The sequence below is a fragment of the Hylobates moloch genome, unplaced genomic scaffold (assembly GCF_009828535.3).
Source record: "Hylobates moloch isolate HMO894 unplaced genomic scaffold, HMol_V3 SCAFFOLD_1, whole genome shotgun sequence".
Classification (NCBI taxonomy): Eukaryota; Metazoa; Chordata; class Mammalia; order Primates; family Hylobatidae; genus Hylobates; species Hylobates moloch.
Window position 1 is genome coordinate 105,657,544 of NW_026652276.1, and position 14,522 is coordinate 105,672,065.

Below are 14,522 nucleotides of genomic sequence, written 5' to 3' on the forward strand. Positions count from 1 at the left end.
TCTACAGGTGCCTGGCACCATGCCCAGCAAATTTTTTTTTTTTTTTTTAATAGAGATGGGCTTTCACCATGTTGGCCAAACTGGTCTTGAACTCCTGACCTCAAGTGATCCTCCCGCCTCAGCCTCTGAAAGTGCTGGGATTACAGGTGTGAGCCACTGTGCCTGGCCTAATTTTTATCTTTATGTCTGGGATTGGTACTTGAGAAGGTAGGAAACTATATTGTTGTTAATAAGGAACTTCCTGAGAAAGACGTGGAGTTGGGGTATTTGTGATAACCATTATGTAAGTGTAGTTTATTTAGACCACAGAGTGTGTGAAAGAGAGTGGCAGGTGGAAGTCAAGTTGGAAAGGTTGGGATTAGATGGTCTAGGACTTCAAACGTGGTCCTTTAGAAAGATCTTGCTTCCTGCAGAGCAGTCTGCTGGCATGGTATGCAACTGGGGAGACAAGAAACAGCAGGAACCTATATAGGAGATTATGATGTTTGCTTAGGTCAGAGTTATAAGGGTGGAAGCAAGTCAGTGCGAATGAGGAAGTCTTAAAAAAGATGCTGTTAAGCCAGGCGCGGTGGCTCACGCCTGTAATCCCAGCACTTTGGGAGACTGAGGCGGGTGGATTTCCTGAGGTTGAGAGTTCAAGACCAGCCTGACCAACATGGAGAAACCCTGTCTCTACTAAAAATACAAAATTAGCTGGGCATGATGGTGCATGCCTGTAATCCCAGATACTTGGGAGGCTGAGGCAGGAGAATCACTTGAACCCAGGAGGCGGAGGTTTCAGTGAGCTGAGATTGCACCATTGCACTCTAGCCTGGGCAACAAGAGTGAAACTCTGACTCAAAAAAAGAAAAAAAAAGATGCGGTTGAAGGATTGCTAGGTACGATTGGCAAACTGCTTGTATGGCTCTGAGAGGCTAGCGGAGAAGCGGACTAGGTAATTACACTGAGGGTTCCAGCCATGTTGATTGCTAGGATTATGGGGCCCCATAACAGCAGAGGGCTCTTGTAAGGAAGGGTCAGCTTTAGGTGGTAGGATGATGAGTTTGGGTTGGATGACTTAAGGGAGGGCTCTCCTGAGAGGGATGATCAAAGGTATCTCCTGGGGCCTCTGGGGAAATGATCTGTTTTTGTGTCATAATGGGACTAGGCACACGCTGTAACACCAAAAGTATTATTAAATTTTACTCATCTGTTATTTATTGGTGTTTTCACCGATTAGACTGCAAGTTCCTTGAGGTCATGACCTCTGATTATTTATCTCAGTGCATTTTTTGCCTGGTGCACTAAACGTGCTCAGTACATGGGTAGTGAAATATTGGGGAAATAAGAAAAAAAAAAAAGATCTTTTTGAATTCAAGTTTGTTTCCTTAACACTGGCCAATAAAGTAAGATTGTAAGAATTAAAGGGGCTGGGCGTGGTGGCTCACGCCTGTAATCCCAGCACTTTGGGAGGCTGAGACGGGCAGATCATGAGGTCAGGAGATCGAGACCATCCTGGCTAACACGGTGAAACCCTATCTCTACTAAAAATACAAAAAAAAAAAAAAAAAGTAATTAGCCAGGCATGGTGGCAGTTGTCTGTAGTCCCAACTACTCAGGAGGCTGAGGCAGGAGAATGGCGTGAACCCGGGAGGCAGAGCTTGCGGTGAGCCGAGATCACGCCACTGCACTCCAACCTGGGCTACAGAGTGAGACTCTGTCTCAAAAAAAAAAGAATTAAAGAAAGAGGAGAGAAACATGAAGGGCGGCTTAACAGTTAACAGGTTTATTCTGAACCTGGGAGGGACTTCTGACTGAGTTAGGTTAGAAGCCACACTCTGTTACAGACTAAGAGTTTTTAAGGATTCTGGGTGGGAGAGTTTATCAGAGGCCTGGACTGCTTCTGTGTCTCTTTGTTGTGCTTATCCCGGAGGGAGAGGTGTGTGTCTGTTCCCATACCTCTTTCTGCAGCTGCAGGCATACCCCGAGTCTGCTTTAACTTCCCTATCTTAGTGCACCTGAACGGAAAGGAATGTGCTTATTAAGGCCCACTGTTTTACTGGGGCCCAGTGTATGAGGATGAAGTTTGGCAGTTACCCGAGACTTTTCCCTCACCTCCCTTTGTGCCCCAGGGGTCTTATCTGTGTTTTATTGTCTGCTGTTTCTGGCTGCTTGTAGTTGGAAGTGATTTCCTTGAAATGCATGAAGCTAGAAAGGGAGCTGGAACTTAAAGTGGCGGGGTTTGTCCGAGATGATGGTGCTCCTGCTCTGTCAAAGATGTGAAAAAAGGTGAAAATATTTGCAAAAAATGAAGACCATGGTTATTTCTAGAAAGATTGATCACATACATTCACACACACACACAGTCAGCTTGAAATATTTATTTATTTATTTTTGAGACAAAGTCTAGCTTTGTCGCCCAGGCTGGAGTGCAGTGGCACAATCTTGGCTCACTGCAACCTCTGCCTCCCAGGTTCAAACGATTCTCCTGCCTCAGTCTCCCCAGCAGCTGGGACTACAGGCGCACGCCACCACACCAGCTAAAAGACGGAGTTTCACCATGTTGGTCAGGCTGGTATCAAACTCCTGACCTCAAGTGATACACCCGCCTCGGCCTCCCAAAGTGCTGGGATTACAGGCGTGAACCACCAAGCCTGGCCTGAAATTTAATGTCATAGGAAATCGAAGAGTTGAATAAAACTATTAGCTACCAGGCAATAAGATGAAAATCAGTGTATTGTCATAAAGATAGCTAAGCTATTACTTTTTGAAGTTGTATAAAAAGGTGAAGTTAAAATGTTTTTAAAAAGTCAATGTGTCTATTTTACATAGGGTTGCCATTTCTGTTTTTAAACTTTAGTTGGGTTTTAAATCCCTGAATTTTCACATGGCTCACGTGGGGGACATTGGGATAGAGTGGTATTTGGGGTATATGCATAAAAAAAGGGAGTCTGTCTTAAATTAAAGGCATATATCCCCAAAAAGAATGGAATCTGTTAGTAGTAGGATATAGCAATTTTTTGCAAAATGATAACCAGAGAAGATGATGCACTGTTTGATCATGAATGGAATTGTCTGTGAATGCCATCATGGATTGAGGAAAATTACAGAGTATAAGATATTTACCTGAAAACATCCAGCAAAATGCTGGGCACATTTGGTAGATGTTATCGAGTCTCTCTTTCCCTCTCTTGCTGGTGAGTCTTCTCAGGCCTGCAGAGGGATCATGGAACACGACAAGATGTTCGTACTAGCCTTGATTGCCATCTTCAATAAACAAATGAGATAGGATGGCATATGATTCCAAAGAAATATTTCTTCATTTACTAAACCTGACTGGGAAATGAGGAGGGAGACAAAAAGGAAGAAGTAAGGTGGCAGGATTGGGCTAATAGGAAGATTAGCAAATTTCTCCGATCCTGAAAATGAGAGTTTAAAAAGTGGATGGGTTTACTCTATCAGGAATCATCAAGAAAGAAGGAATCCTTAGGAAATAGAGTTTACGCTTTTAGGTTTTTTTTTTTTTTTTCGAGATGGAGTCTTGCTCCCTCGCCCAGGCTAGAGTGCAGTGGTGCAATCTCGGCTCACTGCAAGCTCCGCCTCCAGGGTTCACGTGATCCTCCTGAGTAGCTGGGACTACAGGCACCCGCCACCACGCCCAGCTAATTTTTTGTATTTTTAATAGAGACAGGGGTTTCACCGTGTTAGCCAGGATGGTCTTGATCTCCTGACCTCGTGATCCGCCCACCTCGGCCTCCCAAAGTGCTGGGATTACAGGCGTGAGCCACCGCACCCGGCCACGCTTTCGGATTTTTAAAGCATCCTTGAAGCTCCTAATATGAAGGGTGCTGTGCTTCAGGGAATAAGCAGGCAAGTTGTGTTGCATCTTTTAGGGTATGTCCTTCCCTGGAACAAGACAGAATATGTAGAAAGTAGCCATTCTAGATTCAGATCTCAATAAGTGGGCACGTCTTTGTTATCCATTGAAATACCTATCTAGAAAGAGAAGAACAAAAGCAAGTCTGAGATCTACAGATTACTGCTAGGATATGGGAAGAATTTCTGATAATGGGAGTCTGGTAGACATGGGTTGAGGACATAATCTTTCAGCTTACCCTTTTCTGAAACAGAGCAGTCCTCCTGGCTTGGGAATAATGTGTGTCCAAAACTTAGGAGGTCCTAAGTATAAGACAACCCTCCTACCCCCACATTTTCCCAGTGAAAGATTTGAATTATCTAGAAAAAACTTCAAAAACAGAATGATGAGAATTACCATGCTAGATATTATGATGTGTCATAAAACCACAAGTTTCAAACACTCTGGACTATAGAGTAGTGAAACAAGATAGTCTTCAGACAGCCTTTACTTTTAAACTAATACTTTCAGGACTTGAGGCCTCTCCGAATTAAACTAAGGACACTCCCTGCCAACCCCCATATCCCAAGAGAAAACAGAAAGAAAAAGTTTTCTAAGAGGAGATAATCTTACTTATTTCTGTGAATAGGAGGAATCAAAATACCAGTTGTCTCTGGTGTCTTAGTTTCTTTCAGAAAAATAAGGCTGTAGATTAACTAATAGAACACAGAGGCCATGTATTTTGGAAGTTTCCTTTAATGCTGATATTGCTAATTCTATACAGCAAGTCAGCTCATACAGCAAGTCAGCAAGTTCAGCTATTTGCTGAGCCTCTTGCAGCCATTTCGTCTTTGAGCACACTGTAAGAATTAAAGAAAGAGGAGAGAAACAAGAAGGGCAGCTTGACAGTCAATAGGTTTATTTTAAACCTGGGAGGGGCTTTTGACCTTACACACACACTAGGAAGTAATAATGTTCTCTGGGTGGTTGGGTGGCCTATTTATTTTTTAGTTTTTTAATTAGATTTTTTTTTTTTTCTAAGTAACTGCAATACCACCTATACTCTGGTATCTTTTCAAGGAATCTAGACTTTGTCAATTGTCTGTATTATGTTCAGGCTAGTAGCTTTTTCAGGGTACTAAACCTTTCCCTAAAAGGGTTTCAGTCTTCCCTCCAGCTCCAAAGCATATAACTGTGTATTAGTCTGTTCTCACATTGCCATAAGGAACTAACTGAGACTGGGTAATTTGTGAAGAAAAGAGGTTTAATTGTCTCACAGTTCTGTGGGTTGGACAGGAAGCATGGCAGGGGAGGCCTCAGGAAACTTACAATCATGGTGGAAGGCAAAGGGGAAAGCAGGCACATCTTCACACAGCAGGAGGAAGGGAATGAAGGGGGAAGGGAAATGTGATCTCATGAGATCACATTTTTAAACAACCAGATCTCGTGAGAACTTACTCATTATCACAAGAACAGCAAGGGGGAAGTCCCCATTGAGAGGTGAAGTGTGTTGGCAGTCCTCACAGCCCTCTCTTGCTCTTGGCGCCTCCTCTGCCTGGGCTCCCACTTTGGCGGCACTTGAGGAGCCCTTCAGCCCACCGCTGCACTGTGGGAGCCCCTTTCTGGGCTGGCCAAGGTGGGAGCTGGCTCCCTCAGCTTGCAGGGAGGTGTGGAGGGAGAGGTGTGAGCGGCAACTGGGGCTGCGCATGACGCTTGCGGGCCAGCTGGAGTTCCGGGTGGGCGTGGGCTTGGCGGGCCCCTCACTCAGAGCAGCTGGCCGGCCTTGCCGGCCCCGGGCAATGAGGGGCTTAGCACCCAGGCCAGCAGCTGCGGAGGGTGTACTGGGTCCCCCAGCAGTGCCAGCCCACCGGCGCTGTGCTCGATTTCTCACCGGGCCTTAGCTGCCTTCCCACCGGGCAGGGCTTGGGACCTGTAGCCCACCATGCCTGAGCCTCCCACCCCCTCCTTGGGCTCCTGTGCGGCCCGAGCCTCCCTGACGAGCGCCACCCCCTGCTCCATGGTGCCCAGTCCCATCGACCATCCAAGGGCTGAGGAGTGCGAGCGCATGGCGTGGGACTGGCAGGCAGCTCCACCTGCAGCCCCGGTGCGGGATCCACTGGGTGAAGCCAGCTGGGCTCCTGAGTCTGGTGGAGATGTGGAGAGCCTTTATGTCTAGCTCAGGGATTGTAAATACACCAATCAGCACCCTGTGTCTAGCTCAGGGTCTGTGAATGCACCAATCGACACTTTGTATCTAGCTACTCTGGTGGGGCCTTGGAGAACCTTTATGTCTAGCTCAGGGATTGTAAATACACCAGTCAGCACCCTGTGTTTAGCTCAGGGTCTGTGAATGCACCAATTGACACTGTATCTAGCTGCTCTGGTGGGGCCTTGGAGAACCTTTATGTCTAGCTCAAGGATTGTAAATACACCAATCGGCACTCTGTATCTAGCTCAAGGTTTGTAAACACACCAATCAGCACCTTGTGTCTAGCTCGAGGTTTGTGAGTGCACCAATCGACACTCTGTATCTGGCTGCTCTGGTGGGGCCTTGGAGAACCTTTGTGTCGATACTCTGTATCTAACCGATCTGATGGGGATGTGGAGAACCTTTATATCTAGCTCAGGGATTGTAAAGGCACCAATCAGCACCCTGTCAAAATGGACCACTCAGCTCTACCAATCAGCAGGACGTGGGTGGGGCCAGATAAGAGAATAAAAGCAGGCTGCCCGAACCAGCAGTGGCAACCCGCTCGGATCCCCTTCCACTCTGTGGAAACTTTGTTCTTTCGCTCTTTGCAATAAATCTTGCTACTGCTCACTTTTTGGGTCCACACTGCCTTTATGAGCTGTAACACTCACCCCGAAGGTCTGCAGCTTCACTCCTGAGCCAGTGAGACCACGAACCCACCAGAAGGAAGAAACTCCGAACACATCTGAACATCAGAAGGAACAAACTCCGGACACGCCGCCTTTAAGAACTTTAACACTCACCGCGAGGGTCCACGGCTTCATTCTTGAAGTCAGTGAGACCAAGAACCCGCCAATTCCAGACACACGATCACCCAACCGTCTCCCACCAGGCCCCTCCTCCAACATTGAGGATTACAAATTCAACATGAGATTTGGGTGGGGACAGAGCCAAATTATATCAGACTGTTTACTGACAGTTCTGCCCCTGAGAGGAGTTTTCACGGTGAGTGGTCCACCAGGACTTTTGGGAGAGCCAGATATTGGTTGTGGATGCTGTATAGAAGCAAACACCTTAGGCAAATGAGAAAGCTTTTGCTCTCTAAGTAGCTTTATGCTTTTGTTTGTCAAAACAGAAGTTAATAAAAGTGACAAGAATGTGTAACACACTTCATGTTAATAGGCCTGGTGGTGATTAGACAAGAAAAAAGCCATTTCTTGATAGGAAGGTACTGATATATTTTAATATGTGTCAGTTCTCTTTTGCTGCAACCACCCACCTCAAACTAACTAACAATTATTTATTTAGCTCATAATTCCGCAGATCAGCCTGGAAGTCTTTTGGTCTTGGGTGGCTTTACTTGGTCTCAGTGTTGCTCAGTGGGTGGATCTGCCAGGGTTGGCTGGTTGATGATGGGCTGGGCTGGGGCCCGGGGGCCTCTATTCACATGGCCTCTCATCCCCCAGGAGCTATGGTGCACTTTATCACAGGGTGGCAGGGTTTCAAAGAGCAGCGAGGGGCAAGCCCCAATGCACGAGCATCTTTCAAGCCTTTGCTTGTATCACATTTGCTCACTTCCTGTGGACCAAAGCAAGTCACACGGCGGAGCTTCAAGTCAATGAGAAGGCACTCAGATCTACAGGGCAGCGGCACTTGGGTACTGGGACAGGAGGAGTCGATGGCCACATTTGCAGTCTACATACAGCACAACAGACCACAATTGGCAAGAAGTATAACCTTGAACCTACTGGAGCTCAGTATTCTTCAGAAACTCAGTTGATGATTATAATTATGTGAATAGCCCAGATGATATGCAATCCATTTTCTCCTTAAGCCCAGAGGTCTCAAACCCTCGGTTGATAAGAAGTAGGTTTTGCTTTTCCTACAGCCTGTTTATCACTTTTTTTGGAGCCAACATTGAAAAACCAAGAGGTTTTACATAAAATCTGGACTTTTGACTTTGAAAAGATGATCTGGCAAAAGTTGTCAAGAGCCAAGGAGTAGTTATCTTTTCCAGGAAGCCCTGTGGTTTTCAGTTTCCCACACTCCTCCCATCTTGCTGTTTCTTCAGCCCTGAGGCTGAGTGTCATCTGCCACTTGTCAGAGGAATTGCACGGTTGATTTTCTTGTAGCAGAGAAATTCCTGTCACCATTTCTAAAAAAGTGAAATAATGAAAGGTAGACTGAGAGGCCACATAGTCCCAGAGAAATGGAAGAAAGCATATCACTTTGAGTAAGGAGAGAATATTCTTGTGTGTTTCATGTGCAGTCTGCATTTTGGTGCACAAAGAACTTTTGAGAGAGGAGAGAATATTCTTTTTTTTTTTTTTGGAGACGGAGGAGTTTTGCTCTTGTTGCCCAGGCTGGAGTACAATGGTGCGATCTCGGCTCACCACAACCTCCACTTCCCGGGTTCAAGTGATTCTCCTGCCTCAGCCTCCCAGGTAGCTGGGATTACAGGCATTTGCCACCACGCCCGGCTAATTTTGTATTTTTAGTAGAGACGGCGTTTCTCCATGTTGGTCAGGCTGGTCTCAAACTCCCGACCTCAGGTGATCTGCCCACCTCGGCCTCCCAAAGTGCTGGGATTACAGGCGTGAGCCACTGTGCCTGGCCGGAGAGAATATTCATGTGTGTTTCATATGCAATCTGCATTTTGATACACAAAGAATTCTTTTCCCTCTTTAAAGTGGCTTACTTGACTCACATTATTTCCTTGGTCCCTGTAGACATGTGAGTTTAGAACTTTGTCCCAGAACACTGTACCATCTGTGCATTCAGCTTTGCAGTCCTAGAGAGGTGCATCATAACTGATGTTATTGCTGCAATAGAAGACTCCATGGAGTCATTTCTTATACATAGCTCCACGCTGTAATGCTGACGACACCTTGGTAAAAGCAGATCTCTGTATGGCATCATGTTGTAAGGCAAGGAAGTTGTTGAGGATGTTTCCCAACACTGAATAGCTTCTTCCCTCTGAGGAACCTCAGAGAACTGGTTTGTTCTTACCTTGTGGACATTTGAATCCTGTAACAGCGTCTCCCACTTCATGAGTGTGCCAGAGTTCAGAGTCAAATTTGTAGTCATTTGTAGACTCACAAACTCTTAGCTTCATATTTAGTCCACGTTAACTGTTATGTATCATAATCATCTATTTTACATTATTTTAAAATTTACATTTAGAATCTCATAGCTCATTTTTGATGAGTAGTGTAAATCTAAAGCTTTTTAGCTGCTAGCAGGTTTATCATAAGAAGACAGAGCTGTGTTCAGCATTTAACTATGACATGATTAACTTCTCAGACTCACCTCCTGCTCCCAAATTTCATCCCTGTGTACGTTTACTTTCGAACACCTTTTCATTGAATCTATGTAGGAACTTTATTTTCTTTCCTCTGCTGCTTCTGTGTTTCTGTTTTGTTTGCTTTGTGTTTTGTTTTCTTTAGTTTTTGCTGAGACATTCACCCCATCTTTTAGAGAACCTTTATAAACTGTATGTCTCTTTACATATTAGATGCACAGTATATGTTTGAAGAGATGAGTGAAGTTTAATAAACATGCTGTTTTCTTGTATGTGTTAGCTCAAAATGGTTCCAGAAAACAGCTACAAGGAAATGAAGATTGAATACTGCCTGATTCTTTCAATAGAAGTTTCTTTCAATAGAAGTAAATACTGCCTGAGTCTTTCAATAGAAGTTTCTTTCAATAGAAGTAAATACGGCCTGATTCTTTCAATAGAAGTTCCCCGCCCCCCAGCCTATCTTGTTTGCACTGAACATATGAAGTTTAAAATCTAATTTTCTCTCCTGTCTTTGAATTCATGGAATATTTTTCTGAAACATGCGTGTCTGGATGGGCTAAAGAGAGAGAGAGAGAGAGAGAAAGTGCAGAGAGGTGGCAAAAAGCTTGGGCTTTGGGCTAGAAAAGATCTAGGTTTGAATCTTGACTGGATCTCCTAGTGTCTTTCTGATGTTGGAGGATAACTTTTCAGTGCCCGCTTTCCTCATTTGTAAAATGATAATAATAATGACTACCCTATGGTGGCATTGCAAGTATGTGAGATAAGACATGAAACACAGAAGTTTCACCTTTGGAAAGGCAGGCTAAGTAATGTTGGTCAAAATATACTTTAAGGCAAAACCCGTTACTTGAGATAAGATTGACTTTTTTTTTTTTTTCTTCAGAGGCAGCGTCCCATTGTATTGGCCAGGCTGGTCTTGAACTCCTGTGCTCAAGTGATCCTCCCACCCTGGCCTCCCAAAGTGCTGGGATTACAGGTGGGAGCCACCATGCCTGGCCAAGATGGACTTTTTTTTTTTTTTTTTTTTAAGATGGAGTCTCATTCTGTCTCCCATGCTGGAGTGCAGTGGTGCGATCTGGGCTCACTACAACCTCCACCTCCCAGGTTCAAGCAATTCTCGTGCCTCAGCCTCCCGAGTATCTGGGATTATAGGCATGCACCACCATGCCCAGGTAATTTTTGTATTTATAGTAGAGACAGGGTTTCACCATGTTGGCCAGGCTGGCCTTGAATGCCTGACTTCAAGTGATTTGCCTGCCTTGGCCTCCCAGAGTGCTCGGATTACAGGAATGAGCTACTGCGCCCAGACAAGATGAACATTTCTTAATAATAAAACGTTAAGCCCACCAGAAACATAAAATCATACAACAACTCAAAATTTTTAACACTGAATAATATAGTCTCAAGATTGACAGACTACAAAGGGGGAGGAACAGTAGTAGGTTTTTAACTGATTTCTCTCAAAATGACAAAATTAGTAGGAGTATTGAAGATTTGAACAATGGAATTAACAAATTTAACCTATATCGCAGAAATAGAGCATTCCAACCAGAGACTTTGGAATACAGATTTTTTCTTTTTTCTTTTTTTTGAGACAGGGTCTCACCCTGTCACCTAGCCTGGAGTGCAGTGGTGCGATCTTGGCTCACTGCAGCCTCTGCCTTTCGAGTTCAAGTGATTCTCCCACCTCACCATCCCCAGTAGCTGGGACTACTGGCACGCGCCACCACACTGGCTAATTTTTTTATTTTCTGAGAGAAATGGGGTTTCACCATGTTGGCCAGGCTGGTCTCGAACTCCTGACCTCAGCTGATATGCCTGTCTTGGCCTCCCAGAGTGCTGAGATTACAGGCATGAGCCACCGTGTCTGGTCTGAATACAGATTCTTTTCAAGAGCACAGAACTTGTTCACAGAAAAATTACCAAATGGCCATTTGCTGAACATTATAGACATTTCAAAACAGGGTTGAAATTGTATAGAGCATGATATCTGAACACAATACCAAGAAACCAATACCAAGAGATAATTAGAATATTCTGGAATTTAAGCAACACACTTCTTATTTACTTGTGGGTCAAAAAGAAGTTACAGTGGAAATAGAAAATACATTGATGAGACCAAGCGCGGTGACTCACGCCTGTAATCCCAGCACTTTGGGAGGCTGAGGCGGGCAGATCACGAGATCAGGAGATCGAGACCATCCTGGCTAACATGGTGAAACCCTGTCTCTCTACTAAAAATACAAAAAATTAGCCAGGCGCAGTGGCGGGCGCCTGTAGTCCCAGCTACTTGGGAGGCTGAGGCAGGAGAATGGCGTGAACCCGGGAGGCGGAGCTTGCAGTGAGCCGAGATCGCGCCACTGCACTCCAGCCTGGGCGAAACAGCGAGACTCTGTCTCAAAAAAAAAAAAAAAAAGTATATTGATGAATGATGATAGATAAGAAAACAAAATATGTGGGTTGGATGTCAGCAGAAATAGCAGAGCACAGACCTTAAAAATCTTGTTTCTCTGTGAAAACAATGAGAATACTGGCAAAAATGGTCACAAGTGACTTTTTTTTACCTGTGGAAATTAACCAAAGGCATGCAACAATGTGAGGAGCATATATTCACAAAAAAATGGTTGCATCTCAGTAAGATAAATGAGCTTTGTGGTGTTAACTTGTTCTATTCCATTCTCACTTTCCCTAGCCTTGAAAACCAGTAGCTCGGCTGGGAGCAGTGGCTCATGCCCGTAATCCCAGCACTTTGGGAGGCTGAGGTGGGAGGATCATTTGAGGTCAGGAGTTCAAGACCAGCTTGACCTACATAGTGAAATCCCGTCTCAACTGAAATACAAAAATTAGCTGGTTGTGGTGGCGGGCACCTGTAATCCCAACTACTCGGGAGGCTGAGGCAAGAGAATCACTCGAACCCAGGAGGCGGAGGTTGCAGTGAGCTGAAATCACACCACTGCACTCCAGCCAGGGGGATAGAGCAAGACTGCCTTTCAAAAGAAAATAAAAAAGAAAACCAGTAGCTCACAACCACAGTAATAACCAGCAGCCCGGCAGGTGTGGGAGGGGGCAGAACAGAGTGGGAACTCCTTCAAAGTCTCATTCCTGGGAAATTGTCATTATATATGACTTGTATGGCAAACCTGGAAACTGTCTCTCACAGAGGTTGTCTTTATTTGAAGTGACTCAAGTTTGTCTGGTGCAAAAAGCCTTTGGATGTTTCTCCTAAACAATTATAGACTATTGTTTAGCTTCGCAAAGCTGCCTCAAGTGGCATTAACAGCTAGGGCAAACAAGAAGCTCACCAATAAATGGAAAAGGAAAAGCTGGGCCATGAGATGTCATAGGGGACTTTGAAAAGCTCCATCGTATTCCTGGGAATATCCAACCCCACTCACACGATCAGGGCTGTGGGCATGCCAGAGAAGACTTGAGAAGGCCCTGTGCTCTTGGTTCTTCCTGAGTAAGCAGGCAGCGAAAACCAAGGCAGAGTTGCAAACTGCCTGCCTGGGTGATCCCCTAACAAAAACACAGAGCCCCTCGACAAAGGCTGGGAGGCTTACCAGTTGGAAGCATTTAAGGATATCTCTGTCCATTAATGAGCTGACCACTAAGCTAACCAAACAGAGACTTCAGTGGCCAAACACAGCAATGAATATCGAATTTACCAAACTATTTCAGCAAAAATAAACACAACAAACAGCAAAAAAGAAAACCAAGAAACAAACAAAACAATATGCCCAAAACCAAAGTAACCAACCAAACCAAACAAACCTGGGTTGTGAGGTATCTGATTTCCAGAGTTGCCACTAATGATATTTAAAATAATAGCCAGGCGTGGTGGCTCATATCTGTCATCCCAGCACTTCAGGAGGCTGGGATGGGAGGATTGTTTGAGGCCAGGAGTTTGAGACTGGCCTGGGCAACATAGTGAGACCCTGTCTCTACAAAAAATTAAAACATTAGCCAAGTGTTTTGGTGCGTGTGTGTAGTCCCAGCTACTGAGGATGCTGAGTCGGGAGGGTTGCTTGAGCTCAGGAGTTCAGGATTGCAGTGAGCCATGATCATGCCACTGCACTGCAGCCTGGGGGACAGAGTGAGACCTTGTCACAAAAAATAAATAAAAAGAAAATGTCTAGTGTTTAAAGAAACCCACAAGATATACAAAGAAACAAGAATGTGGCCTATACACATGAAAGAAAACAGAGAATAGAATCCATCTACAAGGAAGCCTAGATGTTGGACTTACTAGACAAAGATTTGACATTGGCTATTTTAAATGTGTTCAAAGAACTAAAGGAAAGCATTTTCTTTTCTTTTTTTCCGAGACAGAATCTTGCTCTGTCACCCAGGCTAGAGTGCAGTGGCACAATCTCAGCTCAGTGCAACCTCCGCCTCCCGGGTTCAAGCAATTCTCCTGCCTCAGCCTCCTGAGCAGCTGGGATTACAGGCATGCGGCACACCTGGCTAATTTTTGTATTTTTTGAAGAGACAGGATTTCACCTTGTTGGCCAGGATGGTCTTGAACTCCTGACCTCAAGTGATCTGCCCCCCTCGCCCTCCCAAAGTGGTGGGATTACAGGCGTGAGCTACCACGCCTGGCCAGAAAAGCATTTTCAAAGAAACAAAAGTATGAAAATGATGACTCATCAAATAGACTATCACTAAAGTCAGAGACCCACGGGGCACTTTCAGGCATACCAACATATTTATAAAGGGAATTCCAGAAGGACAGGAGAGAGAGAAATGAGAAGAAAGAATATTTGAACAAATAACGACCAAGAACTTCACAAACTAGAATTTGGGAAATTCAAAAATATGTGGAAATTAAACAACACACTGTTAAATAACCAGAATATCAAAGAGAAATCACAAAGTGCATTCTTTCTCTGTAGTTGTTAGAAAATCAAAGAAAGGTCCAGGCGCGGTGGCTCACGCCCATAATCCCAACACTTTGGGAGGCCAAGGCAGGTGGATCACCTGAAGTCAGTTCAAGACCAGCCTGGCCAACGTGGCGAAACGCTGTCTTTACTAAAAATACAAATAATTAGCTGGGCGTGGTGGTGGGTGCCTATAATCCCAGCTACTCCGGAGGCTGAGGCAGGAGAATCGCTTGAACCTGGGAGGCAGAGGTTGCAGTGGGCCAAGATTGTGCTATTGCACTCCAGCCTGGGTGACAGAGCAAGACTCTGTCTCAC

The 14,522-nt window shown here is 44.9% G+C and overlaps 1 protein-coding gene across 2 annotated transcripts in view; it reads left to right on the forward strand.

Annotated features, from left to right (window-relative positions):
* The window catches only part of LOC116811966 (S-adenosyl-L-methionine-dependent tRNA 4-demethylwyosine synthase TYW1), a 269,724-nt gene that overhangs the window by 121,077 nt on the left and 134,125 nt on the right, over positions 1-14,522 (forward strand). The window lies entirely within an intron of this gene.